The 18,470-nt window shown below is 46.6% G+C and overlaps 1 protein-coding gene across 4 annotated transcripts in view; it reads left to right on the forward strand.

The window, feature by feature from the left end:
* The first annotated feature begins 1,602 nt into the window (after positions 1-1,602).
* BMAL1 (basic helix-loop-helix ARNT like 1) overlaps positions 1,603-18,470 on the forward strand; it is a 103,821-nt gene continuing 86,953 nt past the window's right edge. For 3 of the 4 annotated variants that reach the window (XM_073808635.1, XM_073808636.1, XM_019947957.3), the window contains exon 1: positions 1,610-1,747. The gene's annotated coding sequence lies outside the window, so the exon portion shown is untranslated. Of the gene's footprint in view, positions 1,748-18,470 lie in introns of all 4 variants that reach the window. The other variant, XM_019947961.3, reaches the window with a different exon arrangement.

Genomic DNA, 18,470 nt, shown 5'->3' on the forward strand with positions numbered 1-18,470 from the left:
AATATCTATTACCTCCACCCTTCCTTCAGGTCAGCAAGGATTCATTAATCAGCATCTTTAGGTGATGGTTACTTAATAGTTATTCGTCCAATTAGCTATATTAGAATCCAGGCTTATATTTCTTCATCTTGTCCACAACATCTCGTCAAGTACATTGTTAAAATCCCACTTACATAGTGTGGTCTCCTCATGAAATCAGGGCAGAGAAAGAGTAAACAGCAGTCAGATTCTACCTGCATGTAAACTTAGGAAAAATAGTAAGCTACCAATGAAGTTGGTTAACCTTGAAAACCGTCAACATTCAGGCCCCAAGCACATACTGGGCAACCACTATGTGCTTGGCAGTGAGCTGGGGATGGGCTACAGTTCTACAGTGTTTTAAATGCAGCATCTATGTTCAAGGAGCAAGGCTGGAATTCTAGAGTCATAGGGGCTAGTCTGGGTCACAGGACTGAGTGATTTAGATCTGTTTGTTCATATATCCAGTCAACAAACATGTACCCTCCCCACACTTCCATTCCTTCCCCCCCCCCTTAGGTACTAAAGGGGAGGGGCGAGTATAACAAAAAAGACAAGGTCCCTGTATTCAAGGAGTTTAACATCTAAAACGGTTGGGAGTTCTTTGAGCTAAAGGCCCTCTGTTAAATGCTTGAGAAGCAAAAATAAGACAGATTCTCCGTCCTCTCAGTACTAAAGTTGTATCTTGTTATGAAATGTTTATTTTCTGTAACTATTTGTTTCCTTCCGTCTCACTCACTGGACAGCTTTTCTACGGTAAAGACTAGAGCCACCGGGAAGTTGTCTGCCACACAATAGGTGCGGTCACTGAATGGAATCGCTCCAGGCTTGAGTTTCCGCTTTTGAACAAGAATGACAGCTCCAGTGGGATGCTTGGAGGTCAGGACGAAAGAAAAGAACGTAAGAACACTTGGATGGAAAAGACTTCTGGAAATACTAAGTATTTTTTCTCTCGTTTGGACTTTGGCAAACCAAGATGTTTTGGGAAGGGTCTGGCACTCTGTGTTCCTAAAATTGGTCTCCTAGATGGAGTTGGAGGAAGGGGAGTGAGGGAATGTTGCTTTCGTCAGGATGTCCCGAGTGAAAAAGGGTGAGGGGGAGTGAGAGCCCTGAGCCAGAAGCAAGTCAGGGACCTAGAGAAGAGGGACATCGCAGGCGACTGCAAGGAGTGCGGCGTCTGCACCCGCAGTGGCGAAGGCTAGCGGGAGACCTGAGGGGAGAGAGGACAGGGGCGAGGAAATCCAGGGAAAGCGCGCGGATTGGTCCTCTCCTTGGGGCGTGCGCTTCTGTGCGCCAAGCGATTGGTGGCGGGAAAGTAGCAGGTAAACCGGCCCCCGCCGCCTCGCCATTGGTCAGCGGCCTCTCTAGCTGCCACACAACTGGCCCGCAGGCCGCCGAGCCGCGCGCGGATTGGACGGGGGCGGCCGCCCAGACCGGCTCCCTTCGGGCGCTAGGATTGGCTGGCGGGAAGAGGCAGGTATCCGGGCTCCGCGACTCCTCCATTGGTGGGCGGGGAAGGGGGGTTGGGCACAGCGATTGGTGGGCGGGGGGCCGGGCCTGGGCCGGCGGGGAGCGGATTGGTCGGAAAGTAGGTTAGTGGTGCGACATTTAGGGAAGGCAGAAAGTAGGTCAGGGACGGAGGTGCCTGTTTACCCGCGCCGGACTCACCGCCGCCGCCGCCGCGGGATCCGAGTGGGGGCGCGGGTGCGGGCGCTCCCGGCGAGCCACGGTGAGTGTCGGGCTGGCCGCGGCCAGCGGCGCGGCCGCGGGCACCCCGTCGGGGCCGTTAGCACCCTGGCAGGCGCGGCGCCTCAGCCGCCGCCCGGGGCGCAGCCCGGCCGCCGGGGAGCCCTGACCGACGTGCCCGCTGCCGGCCTTAAAGGGCCCGTGCCCGCTCCCTGCCCCCACCCGGGCCGCGGGGAGGCTGCGCTCCTTAAAGGCGCCGCGCCCGTCCGCCCCCATCCTCACTCGCGGGGGTTGGCGCTGCGGGGTAGAGCGGGCAGAGGTGCCGCAGGCGCCCTTAAAGGGACCGGGAAAGAGTCCGCGGGAATACCCACCTCCGCTCTGCGGGCATTGCTACCTGACCCGGGGGGTGGCGGGGAGAGGAGGTAGGAGCAGCCAGCTGCCTCTTAAAGGGACAGCTCCACCCTTTGGGAGCAGTGACCCGGCTGAGGGCGAGTCCTAGGATGTATCCCTGGAAGGTTCGGGGACCCCCGAAGCGACCATCCTTGATGGCTGCACCCCAGGGGCGTTGGGCGAGAGATGCTGCTTCTGCTCTTCCTCCGCCTCCTCCACTTCCCTTTCGGGAGCCTGCGGGGCTGGGTGGGGGCGGGGAGGGCGTCTCCGCCGGGCTTGGGGAGTCCGAGCCCCCCGTTGCCCCTTCGGCCCTGTCGCGGGTGCTGCCGCTGCACCCGGGTATTCCCCGCCGGAGATGCGGCCGACCCCAGCCTGCGAACTTTCGTCCGGCCTGCGCCATCTGGGTCCTGGGCAGCCCGGGGAGGATCCCCCTTGGGTCTGCGAGCAGGTGCTCCACGGCACGGGGATGTCTCCCGGCGCCCAGGTGTGGGCCCGCCGCCCGCCCTGGAGTCCTGGAGACCGCAGCGAGGCTGGGTTTAGCACGGGGTTTGACAGATGTCAAAGAAAAAGCTTCCCGCTCACGATTGCCGGACGTTGACAGCCAAGAGAGCTCTTGTTTGCTCAGAGGAATAAGTGGAAGAATAGAAATTAATGCCGACCTTGTGGGGCTCGAGTCAGTCACCCCGAGGGGTCGTGGGAACCGGCTGCGGAACCGAGGGCAGGCGCGGGGGAAGGAAAGGCTGCACTGGACATGGGCGTTTGTTGTCAAGTTTGTGCGGGCCGGTGGGGTATCAGGCTGTCCCCCCTCACCTCACCTTTCCCATCCTCTTTTCCCTCCCCTGCCTCGGCCCCTTCCGAGTCACCTAGTGTTGTTTTGGCACTTTTGCGCGTGCTGTCTCCTCTCCCTGCTTACATAGCTACTCCTCGGCAAGGAATTATTAGCCAAGTTTTATCACTCAGCTTCCAGAAATTAGATTCGAAGAAGCATTTCTTGACCGTACGTGTATTTCCAGGATCTTCGTTTTTTAAAAAATCCATAAAAGCTGCCCATTAGCTGCATCTAGTTTCGCACAGTGCTTGTCATTTGTCCTCCTGACATCTGCTGCTGTTCCTTCCTTTAATCTATTTTTATATGACAACTATTATTTTAATTCTTCTTGTCTCATTGATATCAGGATCTGTCAATTGGGTTGGTGGAGTTTTTAATTAATGTACTGGTTGAATCATGAGCTTAAAATAATCATTGCTGCTCCTGAGCAGTTTTGAATAATCTCATGCTCTCCGTGCTTGCAAGATTTTAAAAAGAAAAGAAAAAATCACTGCTGTTAAATTTGATTTCCATATCAATGAAACTCTAAAATATTTTTTTTAACACAAAATTGAATCTTTCACTCCATGCTCTGTTACTGAATTCACTTTACTAATAAGTCTTTAAAACACTTTGTTGAACATATTTAGAAGGCTTTAAAATTTCCTGGGCAGGATTTGAAATTGCCTATATTATCTAAAGCTGGATCTGTAGGGGCATTTTTGGTTTTGATTGTAGATGTAGCCAGTGCATAATAATAGTAAGTTAAAACTATGGTTAAATTTATACCTTATTCCAACCCCTAGAGTTTAGAAAGAGGGAAAGAGAAAGGAGCAAGTGTGGTAGAAGAGCACTTGTTTGAGAGAATCTCCTGGTTCTAGCCCAGACTTGGGCTTTCATGGCTGTGCTACTTGGGGCAGGTCCCTGAACCTTTCTGAGTTCTACTTGCCTCAGATGGAAAGTAAGGCAGTTGAACTAGGTGATCTCAGAGGTTCCTGCTGCTCTAAAGTTCTGTGCATCTCTAAATATTTAATACAGCTGAATTCAGGTTGGTATTTACCTGCTGGAGCCTCCAGAATATCTGAGCTGAAGTCCTATTTTCTTGGGAAACTTAAACAGATCAACAGATGGTGTTTTAAAGAATCCATTTCAAATGATTTATAAAATGATGACTACTCAGGAATTTGTCTGCTGTTTGCAGAAGAGGTTCGCCTACCACAGAGAGGAAAAGGAAGTGGCCCTACTTTCAGATTTATCGCTCCATACCAACGATCTCTACGCAATTTATATACTAGTATAACAATGGACAGGCACTGTAGAAAGACTTGTTAACAAAATGCATAAGCATATGTAAAAACGAAATATTCTGTATCTCTCTTTGGTATAAGGGTTGCCTTCCTTCTATGGGCTTTCTTCTATTTATGAGTCCATCAACTCATGGTGGTTGGAGAAAGTCAGATATTAAAGAAACAGTTTCTGCCCCATGTGATGTTACAGTCATAGGTAGTGATTTTCATTAACATCGTGATAGCAGTTGCAGGGAAGTAATTTTTTACTTCCTTTTTAGACCTCAAGGTTTAGTTAGGAGCCTAGAAATACAGGTATGTCACCCTTCTCCACAGTCTTTTCTCTCATTGCCACTTCATCATAATACCCAGACTTACCCGAGACACCCACCCTGGCTTTTCTCCTCCCTCTGTCTCTAAACAAGACCTGCTCTGACTTAAGCTCCCTCAGCATCTCTTCCTTCCGGCTCAGAATGTCTTGTCCCTTTCCCCCATCTCTCCTCTTTTCCTCCCAGTTTGGAAAACGCAAGTGAATTTCTCCCCTGTTCCCTCTTCTTAGACCCTCAATTTGGGCAGGAGCCTGGTCTCTGGTAGCAGGACCTGGGACTTGGGTTGGGTGGTGTGTCCTTGGACAAACGCTAGACTCCTCTGACTGCAGGCTCCTCCTCTGTGGTGTGATGAAGGAGCCTGCCTCCTACAGTCCCTGTGAGGATCAGGGGAGATGATGTGGGTAAAACGCCTGGCACACAGGAAGCCCTCCCTCAGTGTCTGCTGACACTCCCTCTCAGTGCTGCCAGGGTCCTGTCGGTCCTGTCACGGGAATATCCTTCGTGCTGTTTGCCCTCAGTCTCCTTACCAACCCTAGAAAAGCCCTTGTCTTGATTGAGGAGGGAAGGATGGAAGGGGAAGAAACAGGCCTGCTGTGGGCCACTGTGCAGCGGGCAGCTTTCATGTGTCTGCACTTGGTGCCCCTGGGCCCCTGTCTCGCTCCCCTCCCTGCCTGGCAGCCTCTCCCAGGGCTGTGAACGGTCACCCCCTCCACTCTCTCATCGGCTCCACTCTTAGCTCCTGCACCCTCTCTACTATCCTTCTTCATACTTCCTCTCAAATATCTCCAAAAACTTTAAGTCTTGAATTGCAGGGCCTCATTCTTAGTCCTAAATTGTTGTTCTTGGCCCTTTTGCAGCTTATACCCACCTGTCTTTCCCTCCTTTTTGAAATCTCCTCCTCCCTCAGCCTTTAGGTCACATTGCTTTCTTGGTTTCCTTCCTGCACACCCTAAAAGTAGGTGTGTTTTGGGGCCTCTGCTCTTCACACTAGCCCAGTGGGCTCAGGTCCCCTTTCCGGTCCTGATGTGTCTCTCCTGCTTCAGCTGCTAGCAGGTCCATTGTAGACATTCACGGCAGCCTATTGCCAGCATCCGTGGCCTTGGAGTTACAGGTTGCAAACTGCTTGCAAGCATGGTCTCATTTCATCCTCATGACAGCTGTACCCCTTCACCATCAGGCTGTCCTGAGAGGGACTTTGGTTGGGTGGTTAAAAGCACAGACTTTGGAGCCAGATTTTATATCCTAACTGTTTCTTACTAGGTTTATGACTTGTGGTCAAGTTGCTTTGCTCTCTCTGTCTTGGTGTTCTCATCAGTAAGACTGGAATCACTTTAGTCCTTACCTCAGAGTGTTGCAGTGTGGATTCAATGAGTTAAAGAATTAAAAATACATGAAGCTCTTCATGGAACATAGTAAACGTTCATGGTTGTTAGCTGTCAGTCTTGCTGCTCCTTCTTGCGTCTCCACACGCAGCCCGCCTGACTGTGTGCACAGGACTGTCCAGTCAAGCTGAAGAGCTGTCTGCTCCCTGGACCAGCCCTTGGCCCGTTCTATGCCTCAGCCTTCTCTCATCCAAATCCTACTCTTCTTTAAGACCCAGCTCAAATGCTTGGTCCTCCTGGAGCTATTTCTTCATTTTGTTTTTCTTCCTCCCCACACTGGGCGGCAGTGTCCCCAGCCCTTGATCTAGCTCTAATTATTGTAGGTACTGCTGCATCCCATATCGTGTTGGGCTGTCTCTGGGAATATCTTACCTGCTGGTTCCAGGCCAAGCACTTTGTGGGGAGTTCATCTTGGTTTCCCCAAATCACAGGCATAGGGAGCCTTGAGGATATGCTTGTCCAATGCCAATTAATGATCTTGAGGAGGAGGAGATGGGGTGGGATAGGCACTCAGGGACTAAGCACATGGAGGGAAGGGGATATACCTGTGGAGAGGTGGGAGCATGAGAGGAGGGATGCAACAGGGGCACGAGTGGGCGTGGCCATGAGTAGTTAGGTCTGCATGGAAGGAGGGATTGAGTTGGGGACCTAAAGTCGGGTAGATGAGATTGGGTAAGCTTTAGTCATCTTTGCTTCAGGAGAACGTTGAGTGCTGGCACATGATGGGAAATTATTTTTATGTTAGTACATGCTGTCCTTTTAAATAAGGTAAACTCATGTTTATCCAGCCTGGTTAAAGAAGGGGATGGATGGTCTGTCTAATTTAATATTCTGGTTAATACTCTACCCATTAGATTTTGTACATATGCTGAGTAAAACATTTACAAGTACTTATGCTTTCAACTACTGTTTGAAATGTGTGACCTGGGCAAATTAGCTAGTTTCTTTGAGTCTGATTTACCTCATTTGCAAAATAGAAATAATAATAATGATGGTAACGGCAGCTAACATTTATTGAACATTCTCTAAGTGCCAGCAGATATGTTAGTCACCTTATGTTTATTAACTTGTTTAATCCTCATAACAGCCCTATGAGGTAGGTACCATGATTATCCTTATTTTACAAGTGAGGTGGTTTTGTGAACTGCCCAGCTGGTATGGGGTGGAGCCAGATTGGTGCAGGGGGACGGGGGAGGGACGGACACTTCCAGAGTCTGCTGTCTAACCACTGCGGTAGATGCCTGCTGGGAGGAACCACTGGATTTGATCCCGTGTCTGAAGCAGCCGGCACCAGGCCAGGAGCCAGGCAGGCCCGAGGTGATTGGTGACCAGTCTTATTGCTGACAGACATGGTGTATACCTCCTTTTAAGCAGGACTGAAGTCCTCTGTGGTGGGACACAAGGGGTGCACGTCTGGATATTACCCAAGTGTGAGTTACAGGGGCTTGTGAGCGTGCATCTCACATCCTGTTGTACATTTCTGTATCTCTTGCTTCCTCCTGCCTTTCTGCGGCGTTGCTCTGACGTAAGCCTCATGTGGCTCAGCCAGCCCCTCCCCAGGCAGCTTGTGTGAGATGAACCTCCTAACAGAACTCCTCACCCACTGCCCCCGCCGGGCCATCTGCGGAGAGCGTCACGGGGAGGAGACCTTTTGTAAAGTCTCTCACCTCTTCCTCCTCTCCAGCTTCTTACCCCAAAGACAGATGTCCACAGCCTTAATGTGTACGTATATATAAATATATTTTTTAATGCCAGTTGTTCCCCAAATACATTTAGATAGTAAGGGAAACATTGTTTTATCTCAAGAACCTGTTACATAAAAATGTGTTATATAATGTTCAAATGTATACTGCACGGTGAAATTAGATACTACTTTTTTTTTTTTCAAAGAATAGAAAGATAATAAACACAGGCTATACTGAAGGTAATTAAACTCAGATTTGAAAGGCATGGAAAGACATGCCCTGCCCTCAGAGTTATTGTTTTAAATCTCTGTTCACCTTCTTGAATGCTCCAAGTATAGAATGTTTGGGAAGTTGACCCGAATCTGCCATGGAATGCTACTGTGAAATACTCTGGAAGTCGTCTTTTTTGGGGGGGCGAAGAGGGGGGATGTCTCCTGCTCACTTATATCTCTCTCATGTCTAAGCAGAGGGAAGAGGCTCTTTTTGCCTCCCTCATGCTTAGACCATCAAGGTCATATTTTAACCAGTTTTCTGCTCTACCTTCTACTTCCTTCAGTTCCTCCCACATGATGTGGCCAACTTTGCCTTCCAAGAACAGCCCTGCTGCCAGTGGCCTGTGGTTGACACTCCTGTATCCAGTCTTCCAGACTCTCCAGAGTCTGACCCTGTTCCCCCTGCTCACCAGTCCTGCTTCCTGCCTCTACCTCCATTTGCAGACCGAGCCCAGTGCCTGGGGTTCAGTTCTGCTTGTCCCTGCCCAGGCCACCCCATGCCCTACTCTCTCCTTCTGTCTGTCTTCCCTCAGCTCTCTCCCTTGACCTGAGAGGCCTCTCTTCTTGGCCCCAGCCTGCCTTGAAACTCCCTTCTTTGTGAAACTTCCTCTGATGACATTTGTCCCCTTTGCGCTCTCTCTCTCACACTTTTTTTACTTTTGATTGCCAGCCATTCATTCAGAAGCATTGGTACTTCATAATTAGCATATTGATCATATCGATTCCAATTAGAATGGTCAGTTCTCTCATTTTTTAATTGTCTCATGAATAATTATCTTGTCCTCACTTCCCACCCTCCAGTTCTACTCATTGACTCATTCAGTGAAGTTTATTGGATGCCTGCCGTGTGCATAGCAGTGTTCCAGGCACTGAAGGTACAGCAGTGAACAAAACAGAGTCCCAGGGGAAGGAGACAGACTGTAAACAGTTAAGCATGTTAACTCCTGGTAGTGCTAGATGCTAGGTAAGCAACCACATAGAACAACCACATAGAGTAAAACCACATAGAGTAAAAACCACATAGTGATGATGAAGGAGGTTGCTTTAGCTGGGTCCTCGGGTGAAGAGGTGACATTTGAGCTCAGCTGCAGGAAGATGTGGGGAAAGTATCTTAGGAAGAGGGAACAACCAGTGCAAAGGTCCTGAGATTGGAAGTAGTTTGATTGTTTTTGAAATAAAATAAAGGCCAGTGTAACTGGATTTTTAGTTCCTTGAGTTTAGATGTTTTATCCTCCCTGTAACCCTTAGCTCAGTGCCAACAGCCCTGTAAATACTTGCACTCAAAATTGGAGCATTTGCCCTTGGTTATACATTGTACAAAAAGCAGTTTACCGTATCCTGCTGAGAAGGCTTTTAATAAAACATTATATTGCACATAAACAAATTAAGGGTTTGAAGGGTTTTCTCATAAATATACTCCTAGCATGTATCACCAACTATTACTGTTTTTGTTTTGTTTTGTTTTGTTTTTTTTGTGGTACGCGGGCCTCTCGCTGTTGTGGCCTCTCCCGTTGCGGAGCACAGGCTCCGGACACGCAGGCTCAGCGGCCATGGCTCACGGGCCCAGCCGCTCCACGGCCTGTGGGATCCTCCCGGACCAGGGCACGAACCCGCGTCCCCTGCATCGGCAGGCGGACTCTCAACCACTGCGCCACCAGGGAAGCCCTATTACTGTTTTAATTATGTCTAGTGCAGAGCTTCAAACTTCAGAATTCTGTTTTATATGCACAGCCATCTTAAAAACAGATTTTGTTTCAAAAGTTCATTTGTAAGGCAGTTGATGGAAACTTGGGATAAATTTTTCTATAGAATAAAATGAACTAAATGGTGGTTTGGATCCCAGGCAAGCCCACAAAAGCCATTTAGTGCTGACTCTAGCTGAAACCATACTATTTAGTACTAAAGTGTTATCAGCATTAATTAAGCCTTCTGAAGCTAGACCCCCATCTATATAGCATTAAAGGTCATTTACTACTAGCGTTAATGGGACCCATTTACCTAAGTCACTTCTCCTACTATTTTTCTAGTCTGACAAAAAGGTTTATAAAAGGGATTTTTGCCTTTGTGCCTTTAAGATTTCATTTCATGTGTTATAAATGAGACAGTGGTGTGGAGAGTGGGGAAAACTGTGGGCTGGGAGCTGGGAGAGGCCTGGGCTCCAGTCTTTGCCAGCCACTGACTTGCTGAGTAACTTTGAGTAAGTTGCGCTCATTGAACTTTGATTTCTCAGGTCCTTCTTGGCCATAAAATCCTGTTTTCTCAATGTCACGGGAAAACATGCATGTATTTCATTGTTCAAACCTGCCCTCCAGTAGCTACCTCCACTTTCGTTTTGAAGAAGTAGGTGGCACACAAACAATGAGGAACTCAAGAAGTTCCCATGTGTGGTACCCAACAGTTATGCCTTCGATATGAACCTTGATTTTAATCTGCTATCTCTCTTGACGAGTTGAAAGAAATTTTGTCCTAGAACTTTTGGTCCAGATAAGATTCCTGTGTTCTTCCTCAACTTATCTTCCATGTAATTATGTAAATCATTTTTTCTTTTTAACTCTTAGGGATAAAAATGGTGACTCTGGTTTGTTGCTTTTGAAATATACTTATAAGTGCCCTTAGGGAATGGAACGAGTTTGCAGGAGAGAGCAGAGCTGAAGGAGTGTGGGATCAAAAACAATTTTAAATGTTAAATGCAAAGCTATTTTCAGTATCCTGCTGGAGGAAAAAAAAAAAATTTTTTTTTTTTTTGAGGCTTTAGATTAGAAGAGGTTCCTGCTCCAAAGGAGAAGAGCTTCAGGTTTTGCAGTGGTGAAAACTACCCGATCCTTTACCTACCACCCCTCCCTTCCTGCTCTCCCACCTCTGAGTTGTTTTTGGCCTCAAAAGCCACATTTGCTATTTGAGAGGTTTGATATTTAAGCAATGCTAGTCTCAGAGCTCAGCTGGGACTTAGGGTGTTAGAGGCTTAGAGTTCAGCTGTCTTAGGGTGCAGAGTGCTACATGGCGAACTTCCCCAGTAGATTCTAGAATGAGGGAAGCCTCATTGGGAGTGACAGTGCACTTTGAGCTCTGCCTCTGTTTGATTACTTGTGAATAGTATGTTTCATTTTTTTCTTTTTCCGTTACTTGAAGGCATAACAAGAGGAGTTGGTGCAAGAAGTTGTTGCTCTGCGGATTTCACTTGGGAGCTAGAGGGTGGCATTATACCCAGCGTTCCTCCTTAGATCCTGGAATACTGGCAGGAATTTTGTCTTTTTTTTTTCTCTGCTGTATCCCCAGCAACTAAGACAGTGTCTGCACAGAGTAGTCAATAAATTGTTGCTGAGTGAGTGAGTTCAGCTTGGGAAAACCTCAGCTTTCCCACCCTAACAGTATATAGGCTCATGTGCTTGGTCTTGCAGTGTACTTTGGATTTTAGGATACTGTTTCCTTTTGTCACCTGTGTTTTTCTTATTCTTCAGGTTGGCCAGATATCAGTATCTTTTATTGATGATCAGGACTTAGCTGGCCATGGATGTCCCTGCCCTGCTGATGTTTATCTTTATGTTATCTTTAATTGGCTCCAAAGTACAGCAAATCAATAGCTGAGCCACATCAACTAAAAGAAAACCTACTGCATATTTCTTTGGGTGTAGTACTATACATTTCTTTATTCAGTCAACAAATACCTGAAGGGCAATATACCAGGCACCATGGAGACCCAGAGGAAGAACAGAAATAGTTGTTGTGGCCAAGGAGCCTGCAGTTTTATCTGCAGATGGATAAACCAAGGCCACATATAATGTCAATAAAGTGGTCTAGGTGATCTATAACTGCTACAGGAATTCAGAGACTAGAGAGTTCTTTGTGAGTTGCCATGTGAGGGAGGAGGCTTCATGGAAGTGATCAGATTTAATCCAGACTTTTTAAGGATGTGTAGAATTTTGATTCACAGAAAAGGGTAGCACAGGTATTTCCAGGGAGCAAGTGGGTGGGAACACATCATAATTAAAAGCACAGAGGTAGGAATGACCAGCTTGTATTCAGGGACACAGCCTTGCCTAGAATGGAGGGTTCTTCATTTCAGACGATAATAATTGCTAATATATAGAGAGTTCTTATGATGTCCTTAGCACTTCACATATATTACCTGATTCAATGCCTACAAAACCCCATGAAGTAGGTACAATTATTAGCATCATTTTAGAAATGAGGAAATTGAAGCATAGAGTTATCCAGTAACCTGCCTAAGGTCACATAGCTAAGAAGCAGTGGATCCAGGTGTAAAAACCAAGCCATGGAGACTCTTGACCAGTGGAATCCTTTGTCTCCCACTGTCCTCCAGATGCAGGATTTGGGCTTGGCTGGGGGTTTTAGAGTCATGAGCTGGAAGTGGACAAGACTCTATTTAGTCCACTCCTTAGTTTTGTAGAAGAAACTCAGCAACGTTAAGTGGCAAGTCAAAGTTTACCTAGTGAGGTAGAGAGTGGTAAAAACCACTGAAGTTGTTTTATTATGATTATGATTTTAGTGATGTGAAATGATTCTCCCTAAAGCATTAGTCCAGTATGAATGTTCCAGCTGGATTGGAGCAGAGGGACTAACCGCAGCAGAGACCTGATATGAGGCTACTAGCTGAATCCAGACAGAGATTCATCTCAGCGGAGCCAGAACTGGGAATTGTCAGTTATGTTAATCGGCATGGCTGTTTTCAGCTGCCCTTCAGAATTCTAGAGCGTGGGGAACATCTGCTTGTGTGAGTGGCTTTTAAGTATGTGAATCTGCACTGTACTGTGACCGAGACACCTTGATTAATGAATTCTTGAGAAGCAAAGCACCATTATGGAAGTCAAATGTTTAAAAACAAATACCCACATTTTCCAGAAAGGTTCCCTAATTGGGAACCGGATAACCTGCATTCTAGACTGTTTCTGCTACTTACGCACCAGATAGTTTAAGCCAAATAACTTAATGTCTCAAACTGTGGCTGATGCCTTGTCTGTGGAACAGGTATAACAATTCCTGTCCAGCCCCTTACAGTGTGGTTTTGATGCTGAAGTGAGATAAGGAAAGAGTAGGGATTTGGGAAGCGGTAAAGTTGCTCCCTGGTTGTAGGGAGTAGCAGCCGTGGTGTTAATAGTGAAGGTGTACTAGCCTTTCAGGGAGAGCCCGGAGGGCACCGAGGTTGTTCCCCTGCCTCCAGGGTGTGTTTAGGGATGTGGCGCTGTCCACCAAATGGGTGCTGACTAGCCTCATTTTGCTGGTGTAGGGCCGTGTTTTAAAGATGATGATATATTGCACCCTGAGAGATGAGGGGCCAACCTCGGCATAGATAGAAAAGTTAGACGCAGACATCCTAGTTAATCTCTTCTCCTCTGTGCACACCTCTCAGGCTAGTGATGGACAGCTATGAACCAGAAAAACAAGTGTCAGAATCTAGCCAGCTGGCCAGCTGGGCATTCTTAGACGTTTCACCTATCCTGGGGCAATAGGAAGAAGTCCAGAAGAACCTTGATTAGTTTGGGGAATTAGTGGGTGATTCAGCATGCTGTCCAGGTAATACTTGGTTATAAAGCTTGTAGCAAAGTCTTGATATGAAGGACTATAGATTTGCCAAATCTTAATTACTGTTAGTATTGCATGATGTACTTATTATTCATAATAATAATTATAGCAGTACTTAACCTTCGAGCATTTACCATTCTGCCGAGAACTATGCTAAGTGCTCACATGACTTTTCCCATTTAGTACTCACAATAGCCCTGTGGGGTGGGCACTGTCAGTCCCACTTTCTAGTTAGGGAGACTGAGACCCAGTGCCTTTGATGGTACACAGTGAGTGGAAAAGCCATGATTCAAACCCAGGACAGTCTCACTCCAGAGCCTGCACTCTTACCCGACGCATTCTTCTTCCTCCCTTTTCCTGGGACCCAAAAATGCTTTCTGAATCTGGTTTTGAGGTTTCTGACAGCACAGTGGGTCTTTGGAAGGCATTTTTGGTTGATAGTGGCCATGTCTCTCCCTCCTTCATGGCCATGGCTGACATCTAGCAGCTCTTGCCGGCTTCCCTGTGGCTTGTGAGCAAATGGATGGCAAGGATGAATGCAGCAGATTGACTAACTCTTGCCAGCCAGTGCCTATGGGGGGATTTTAAAGAGGGAAAGAGAGGACTACGAAAGAATTGCTCTGGGTCAGTTTTTCAAAAAGTGGCTGGGTAGTTGGTAGTCTGCTCCATTTTCACGTTGATGCTCATCAAAATCTCACAAAAGCCTTTCCCGAGGTCACGGTCATGATAACAATGCCATCCACCTTTCATGTGTGATTTACAAAGTAGTTTTTACATGTATTGTCTTGTCTAGTCTTCACCACAGCCTTATGAGGAGAGGAGTTATCAAGACACATTTTGCAGGCTAGAAATACCTAGAGAATTTAAACTACAGTCCAGGGTCCCAAAGCTAGTCAGTGGCAGAGTCAGGCTTAAACACCACTTTTCTGACAACTTCTACTTTCTTCCCAAGTTCCTCTTTGCTTACTCTGTTGAAGATGTTCTTAAGTGTTCTGATTTACTATATTCAGAGGTCAGCAGGAATTATTGAAGTGAAGTGCTACAAACTACACTGTTACTGAATCAGAATAAATGAAAGGTCATGTGATTGGTTACTGTGTTAGGTTTAATTGATTTGCACCTACTTTTGATGGTACAGAACATACAAAGATCTTCTGCGGTATATTATTGGACCAGCAGCCCTTCTAGCTTTAAAAGTCCCAAGGCTTTAATAGATGCTAAAACATGGAGTTTATGTAATTTCTTTAAAAAGTTGACCGTCGAGTTCTTGGTTGGGAACACAAGCTCTTATTATCACATTGTTTCCATGGAGAAATGAGCCTTGATTCACATGATTTCAGCTCTTGGTGCCTTTTCTAGGAATGGAGTAAACTGCTGTAGGAGAGAGAACTGGTGGTGTTACCACTTAGAGCTGTCTCCCCTCCTGTTACTATAGGAGGCTGGTTTGCTTTTCTGGGCCCTCTCAATTTTCCTGTGACCTGAACATAAATCATCTTGGAGATCCTGTTAATTTCATTTTTGAAAAGTTTTCCATGAAATAAACCTGAATGGAATACTTTCTTATATAGTTTTGAACATCCCCTTTAAGGTATTTAATTGGCGACAAGGGGCTTTGCTAAGAGAATGTAGAACTGGTCTCACTCAAGCTTCTTGTATTAGATGGGACACAGAGCAAATTCCTATATTAGGGAGCTCCACAGACACATTGGCTGAAATTGGGTGGAAGCTGATTTCTTTCTCATGTACCAGTTTAGAGTAGATAAGGGTCCAGGCCTTCTGTCTTCAACATGAAGACAGTGGCTTCCACCAAGTGGCTTCCACTTGGTGGTTGAAGGTGGAAGCTTCAGTTTTTACTGTCTCCCAGGGGAAAGGATCAGGGAGTAATACATACAGTAATTTTAAGGGCAAGACCTGGAAGTAGCACATTCTTTTATCCCATTGGCCAGAACTTAGTCCTATGACTACATTTAGCTGCAAAGGAAGCTGGGAAATATCTTCAGTTGGGAGGCTGTGAGTCCAGCAAAATCTGTTTTTCAGGGTGGAAAGGAGACTGAACACTGGGGGAGGCTAGCAGTGTGCTACACTGTAGAAGGGGGTAAATAGGATCTGAAACTCTTGCCAGGAAAGCTGGGAAGATGCCTGAGTCCAGGGTCAGAATTTAAGAAGGCTTCCAGAAACCAGGACACGTGCAGCCATCTAGAAGTCAGGGCAACTCATTGCTCAGAAACTAGGCACTGGATGAAGAGTCAGAAAACCTAGATTTGAGTCTAGCTCTTCCATGTCATAACCTGGGGTAAAATACTCCAATGAATGTTTGCCTTATCATCTAGAATATGGGAACAATGGCGATGACCTTTCTGTCTCCCAGGCTTAGTGTGAGGATAATGGATGGGGAAGTGCTCTGCAAACTGCAGCTCCGTGGAAGTGGGCACAGCGTCTGTGTTATTCAGTGTTGTTCACCTTTGTGTCCAGAGCACCCAGCCCAGTGCCTGACATGGACACGTTTGTTGAATGAAGTGTGAACTATTATGAGAGGTGAAAAAAAAATGCCTTGTGCTAAGGAGCTCTTGATCCTGGATAGTCTTCTCTGCTAGGTGGAAAGGTTCTTCTACTCTCCACTGGCCAAGGCCTTGGGCCTACATGTAAAACCACGTGCCCCACCAGGATGCAGGCAGACATCAGGGCAGCTCCCAGCCGGGTAGCACATGACACACATGTCCTTGGCAAGGCGATTTGCTTACTCCACAGTTTAGGTCACAGAATACAACAAAACTGGAGATAAGACTTTCGCTTGGATGTCATGGTCCGTGAATGTGAACTGATCATCTTTAAATGGTTTGGTTCACCTGCAGATTGGAAGATAAAACTTTCCCAAGACCATTAAGACTTGATTTTTTGCTTCAAAACAATAAGATACAGTTATAAAATTCTTCTGTTGATTTGAAAAATGTGTGGCTTGTTCAAAATATATTTCTTGAAAATATGATATAGGTAAGAGGATACAAAGATGAGTTTAATCCTTCTATCTTATGGGCCATTTTTGTCTCAGCTGTAGTGATTTTTTTTCTTTTGCTAAGGAAATGGGGGTTCAGTGGAATAATCACTTTTTTTTTTTAACTTCATGAAGGGTTTCTTTTATTCATTTTGTTATTTAATTTGTTTATTCACTGAGGGTAAACTTCTTTCTTGGAAACCAATGGAGTGCTTTTAAGTGAACTTTACTGGAAGAGGGCAGGAACTGAAATTATATTCACGGTGTACACTCAACTCTTAAAATTTCATTCATAGAAGGAGGGAAATGCACCAGTGTTATCAGTGGTTCTCATCTTGTGGAGTTAGAGGTGATTTTCATTCTCATCTTCTTCTCTGCGGTTTCCTATTTTTCAACAATGAGCATGTATTACTTTTATAATCATAAAAGGCCAGTTAAAAATTAGTCCCACAAATTAATACTCTCCAGCCAAATCAAGAGTCTTTATTTTTGGCAACCTGGCCTGGGTTTCAAACCATCATGTTAACTCAGACCTCTCCAAATTATTTTCTGACTGAGGCATTTAGGAACTTGTTATAAAGAGGATGTTTTCCTTTTGGAAGTTAACATAGAAAGCTAAATGTTTATAATGTGTTAGGAAAGATGTCCTGAGTAATGCTGCTCCTGGAATTTGACTAGCCTTTATTACAGTCACTTAAGGAAATGAATTTTGCAGGTTTCCCCTTCACTGTGTGACTTGTTTTCCTTTATCCTGTATTCCTGTGTCCCTCAGGTACCTCTGGCTCTATTACCCTGGGATTGTGTGACCCTGTCCTTTGTTTTCTCAGGACCCTTCCAGTTCTAGTGTCCCCTCCATCTGTTCATGACAGGGCAGGGCAGGCTCAGGCACAGCTCTTCGAGATGACTGCTTGGTGTTTGAAGCCAGGCAGTCTCCGAGCCATGCATTCATTTGCTATGATCCTGCAATGTGGCAGCCACTGTTCTAGATACTGGCTGGGGGCACAGCGATGAGCAAGGCAGGCCTGGCCTCTGCTCCCATGGAGCTTTCATTCTGGTGGGAGAGAGAAGCAGTCCACGGAGAAATAAATGATAAAGACAATTACAGATTGTAAGAGTGGCCCCAGAGGTGGTTACATGCGCCCATTTGTAGTGGAGCAGGGGGACCAGAGTTGGAAAGCTTCCAAGGCCTGGCTCCTGCTATGTCCTCGGTACTTTCTGGCGCAGAGGGGTGAGATCAAGGAGACCTCTGAGCTGCTTCTCCCATTCAGTCAGCCTGGGCCAGCCGGGATCTACAGGTGGAGAAAGCAAAAGCTGAAGGCATGAGCCAGGGGCCGGCTCTCTTGGTCCCTCCACCTGCCCATCTCTGGACTGCCCAAGGTGCATGTCTATGTTTTCCAAACAGTGATGAGCCAGTTTGCACATAGGGGTCTGGATTTGTGCATGCCACAACTTTGTCTAAAGATAAGCTTATATTCTCTCCCTAATTTCCAACTTTTAATGAGGACCAGCTTCTCATTGTCCCTCCAGTGGGACATTGGGCTGTCACCTTCGGGCAACTAGTTTTCATTAGCTTCACCCTGCTTCCCCATCACCCAGCCACCCCCAGTCCTTTCGCTTGTGCCCGAGTCTGACCTTTGCATGTATTTGGAAGAATTCACTGAGCTGTTGCCCTTTCTGAAAGTCTTGATGACCAGCTCTCACAGGACCTTTTTGCCTCACTTATCTGCTTGGCTTTTGACTGCCCAGAAAAGCTTGGAGTTGGTCAAATAAAAGTAATTTTCCTGAACTCCCTTGTTGAGCCTTCTTTTATATTATACTTCTCTGTCAGACTAGGACTCAGCCATTCATCCTGCTCTTCGTGTCTCCTCTTTCCGAGAACCGGGACAGACAGGCCCCTCACCCCCATGGAGACTCAGCCCCCTTCCTCTACAGATATTACGACTGCTTCTCTGACCCTTCTCCTCCCATCTTCCTGCTCAAAGAGCAAAGCCTTTGAAGCTTGCCACGTACCGGTTTGATGCAGTATAGGAAAACTTGAAGTTGTCTGCCTCCTGAAGGGGTCTGGGGACTCACTTGGCTTC

Source organism: Tursiops truncatus, chromosome 8, assembly GCF_011762595.2.
Source record: "Tursiops truncatus isolate mTurTru1 chromosome 8, mTurTru1.mat.Y, whole genome shotgun sequence".
In the NCBI taxonomy this organism is placed as follows: Eukaryota; Metazoa; Chordata; class Mammalia; order Artiodactyla; family Delphinidae; genus Tursiops; species Tursiops truncatus.